We start from the raw sequence: 4,499 nt of genomic DNA, 5'->3' as shown, positions 1-4,499 counted from the left end.
ACCTCATTGATTGATTGGTTTAAACTACCTCAATGATTGATTGGTTTAAACTACCTGACTGATTGATTGGTTGGTTTAAACTACCTGACTGATTGGTTTAAACTACCTGACTGACTGATTGATTGGTTTAAACTACCTGATTAATTGATTGATTGGTTTAAACTACCTCATCCTTCTAACAAGCTTTTACTTTTTCTTTATTGAAGAAACTTAGTAGCTTCCTACTACCACTGGTGAAACCCTGCATGACTGTTTTACTGGTGTAATAATGACACAAGAAGGAATGGCTGCCATTTTACGAACTCCTAACCAATTGTGATATTTTGTCTGTAACTTATTTTGTACATGTTGTTGTTGCTGCAGGCTCATGTTACCAAAAATAGCTTCTGGATATCAGAACAGCTGTAAAAACATCACAATATGTTACCCCTGTCTCCATTCAGCTGTAACACCATCACAATATGTTACCCCTGTCTCCATTCAGCTGTAACACCATCAGAACATCACAATATGTTACCCCTGTCTCCATTCAGCTGTAACACCATCACAATATGTTACCCCTGTCTCCATTCAGCTGTAACACCATCAGAACATCACAATATGTTACCCCTGTCTCCATTCAGCTGTAACTCCATCACAATATGTTACCCCTGTCTCCATTCTGCTGTAACACCATCAGAACATCACAATATGTTACCCCTGTCTCCATTCAGCTGTAACTCCATCACAATATGTTACCCCTGTCTCCATTCAGATGTAACACCATCACAATATGTTACCCCTGTCTCCATTCAGTTGTAACACCATCAGAACATCACAATATGTTACCCCTGTCTCCATTCAGCTGTAACACCATCAGAACATCACAATATGTTACCCCTGTCTCCATTCAGCTGTAACACCATCAGAACATCACAATATGTTACCCCTGTCTCCATTCAGCTGTAACACCATCAGAACATCACAATATGTTACCCCTGTCTCCATTCAGCTGTAACACCATCAGAACATCACAATATGTTACCCCTGTCTCCATTCAGCTGTAACACCATCACAATATGTTACCCCTGTCTCCATTCAGCTGTAACACCATCACAATATGTTACCGCTGTCTCCATTCAGCTGTAACACCATCAGAACATCACAATATGTAGAATGATGTCACAACAGATGACATTTGAAAGTGTCCAGAATACAGAGGAAGAAGAAGACCAAGGAGTGGGTTCCAAATGACACCCTATTCACTACATAGTCCACTACTATGGCACCCTATTCACTACATGGTGCACTACTATGGCACCCTATTCCCTATATAGTGCACTACTATGGCACCCTATTCCCTATATGGTGCACTACTATGGCACCCTATTCCCTCTATGGTGCACTACTATGGCACCCTATTCCCTATATGGTGCACTACTATGGCACCCTATTCCCTATATGGTGCACTACTATGGCACCCTATTCCCTATATGGTGCACTACTATGGCACCCTATTCCCTATATGGTGCACTACTATGGCACCCTATTCCTTATATGGTGCACTACTATGGCACCCTATTCCCTATATGGTGCACTACTATGGCACCCTATTCCCTATATGGTGCACTACTATGGCACCCTATTCCCTATATGGTGCACTACTATGGCACCCTATTCCTTATATGGTGCACTACTATGGCACCCTATTCCCTATATGGTGCACTACTATGGCACCCTATTCCCTATATGGTGCACTACTATGGCACCCTATTCCTATATGGTGCACTACTATGGCACCCTATTCCCTATATGGTGCACTACTATGGCACCCTATTCCCTATATGGTGCACTACTATGGCACCCTATTCCCTATATGGTGCACTACTATGGCACCCTATTCCCTATATGGTGCACTACTATGGCACCCTATTCCCTATATGGTGCACTACTATGGCACCCTATTCCCTCTAGTCTGTCCCTGTGTAAATGCAATGGAGATAATTTTCTATCCTCTTACTACTGAAACTTCACCATGATCCATATCCCCCTGCATCTTCACAGCGTTGTGTAAACAGATGATGAAGCAGAAAGGTTGTAATATGTCCATAAAAAATTTATCAGAACTCACAACACAAGTGGGTTGTTATAGTGAGCAATGGTACTGTATATCACTGTGTTCTCAGCGATGGATTTCACACGCACATACACGCACACGCACAGACACAGACACAGACACACACACACACTCCTATTAAAGGTCCCACGCCATACTGTCGTTGAGTCACTGCATTGGAAAACCTTTTTACATAATGCTAAGTAATTCAGGAGGAGCTGTGTAAACTTTGAGGAACGGGGTCGTGTTAGTGTTTTGCACACTAAAAGGAGATGCTGCTTACCCAATCAGAACCATTGTGTTAGTAAGGAAATGCCTAAAAACTGGTATAGTATGCTTAGAAAGCATATACACTGAGTGTACAAAACATTAAAACCATTTTGATGTAAAATCCCCTGTTTAGGGGACCGGCGTGGTTCTGATAACCGTTCCAACCGACATTTCCGGGTCTAAATCGGTCTGTGGACTGTAGATGGAAATGGTTTGCATTGAGCGGTAGCCCTGATTCTCAAGGACACAGGAGAATCTCTCTTTTGCCTGTGTGAAGCAGGATGTGAAATCTGACACCACTTGATGCTGGGATGTCCCTCCTACAATTTAATTCGCTCTTCCGACTGTATATCAAGTCCTGGCTGAACCCTACATCACAGCCACGAACAAAACATATGCCTGGAATATTTAGATTGTAACGCAACAGGACAGAGGGGTTTTGTAACTTTAGCACATTCAGAGATCAATTTATAGCCAGTAATCTAAAATAATTGTAAACAGAAAACACTTTCTAATTGTCGTAGAAGGAAGAAATTAATATGATATGAAAGGGAAGTTCCTACGAGTTCAGGAAGCCATGCTAGAGGCTCTGCGAGACATTCATAGCGATGGGAGCAGACGCTTTGATCAAGAAAGACCTTTAGAAAATATACACATTTTGTCTAAATATTTATTTTACAGTTAAAAGGAAGGTTAAATATTATAGTCAGTCATTTAATAAATTGATTATAGTATATTTAGAAAACAATATAAGTCATTTCAAGCCTGATTCATAGTTTTGTTGATTAAGAAATTAACCATAGAAAATATTGTTTTAGTAGTTATAGTAGTTATTGTTTATGACACTCAGTATAATTACTTTAGAGGATTACATACATTACATATAGTTACATTTAGTTACACCTAGTTACATTTAAGAACACCTTCCTCTATTCGTCGGGGCATGGACTCTACAAGGTGTTGAAAGCGTTCCACAGGGATGATGACCTGTGTTGACTCTGATGCTTCCCACAGTTGTGTCCAGTTGGCTAGATGTCTTTTGGGTGGTTGACCATTCTAGATACACACGGGAAACTGTTGAGCATGAAAACCCAGCAGCACTGCAGTTCTTGACACAAACCGGTGCACCTGGCACCTATTACCATACCCTTAAATATTGAAATATTTTGTCTTGCTAATTAACCGTCTGAATAGCACACACACACAATCCATGTCTCAGTTGTCTCAAGGCTTAATAATCTTTCTTTAACCTGTCTCCTCCCCATCATCTACACTGATTGAAGTGGATTTAACAAGTGACATCAATAAGGGATCATAGCTTCACCTGAATTCACCTGGTCAGTCAATGTCATGGAAAAAGAGTGTTGGTAATATTTTGTACACTCAGTGTACATCAAAATATATGAATAATGGATGCTGTGATCGTGTCGTGGAAATGTTTGCATGAGGGAGAGCCCAATCACATCAGGGGGGTCAGTATAGGGAGAATACATTCCATAGACTCAAACGCTCCAGGTAATATGTAGACTATAGATCTGGTCTCTATGTAATATGTTGTCACACCCTGATCTGTTTCACCGGTCCTTGTGATTGTCTCCACCCCCCTCCAGGTGTCGCCCTTCTTCCCCATTATCCCCTGTGTATTTATACCTGTGTTCTCTGTTTGTCCATTCCCAGTTCGTCTTGTTTGTCAGGTCAACCAATGTTTTTGTTCTCAGCTCCTGCTTTTCCCAGTCTCTCTTTTTCTCACCCTCCTGGTTTTGACCGTTGCCTGTTCCGACTCTGAGCCCGCCTGCCTGACCACTCTGCCTGCCCCTGAGCCTGCCTGCCTGCCGACCTGTACCTTTGCCCCGCCTCTTGGTCCCGTGTGGCTCAGTTGGTAGAGCATGGTGTTTGCAACGCCAGGGTTGTGGGTTCGATTCCCACGGGGACCAGTACGGAGAAAAAATGTATGAAATGTATGCATTCACTACTGTAAGTCACTCTGGATAAGAGCATCTGCTAAATGACTAAAATGTAAAAATGTTGACCTCTGCCTACCCTGAGCTTGCCTGCCTTCGGGTATCATTGCCCCACCTCTGGTTTACTGACCCCTGCCTGCCTTGACCTGTCTATTGCCTGCCCCTGTTGGAAT

At 42.3% G+C, this 4,499-nt stretch overlaps 1 non-coding gene across 1 annotated transcript; it reads left to right on the top strand.

Annotated features, from left to right (window-relative positions):
- The first annotated feature begins 4,224 nt into the window (after positions 1-4,224).
- trnaa-ugc (transfer RNA alanine (anticodon UGC)) lies at positions 4,225-4,299 on the top strand. Its single transcript has one exon. It is a non-coding gene; the product is annotated as a tRNA-Ala (tRNA).
- Positions 4,300-4,499: the final 200 nt, after the last annotated feature.

The sequence above is a fragment of the Salmo salar genome, unplaced genomic scaffold, assembly GCF_905237065.1.
Source record: "Salmo salar unplaced genomic scaffold, Ssal_v3.1, whole genome shotgun sequence".
Taxonomy (NCBI): domain Eukaryota; kingdom Metazoa; phylum Chordata; class Actinopteri; order Salmoniformes; family Salmonidae; genus Salmo; species Salmo salar.
Note: the sequence above shows the minus strand (reverse complement) of the source record. Positions and strands in the feature narration are given on the sequence as shown.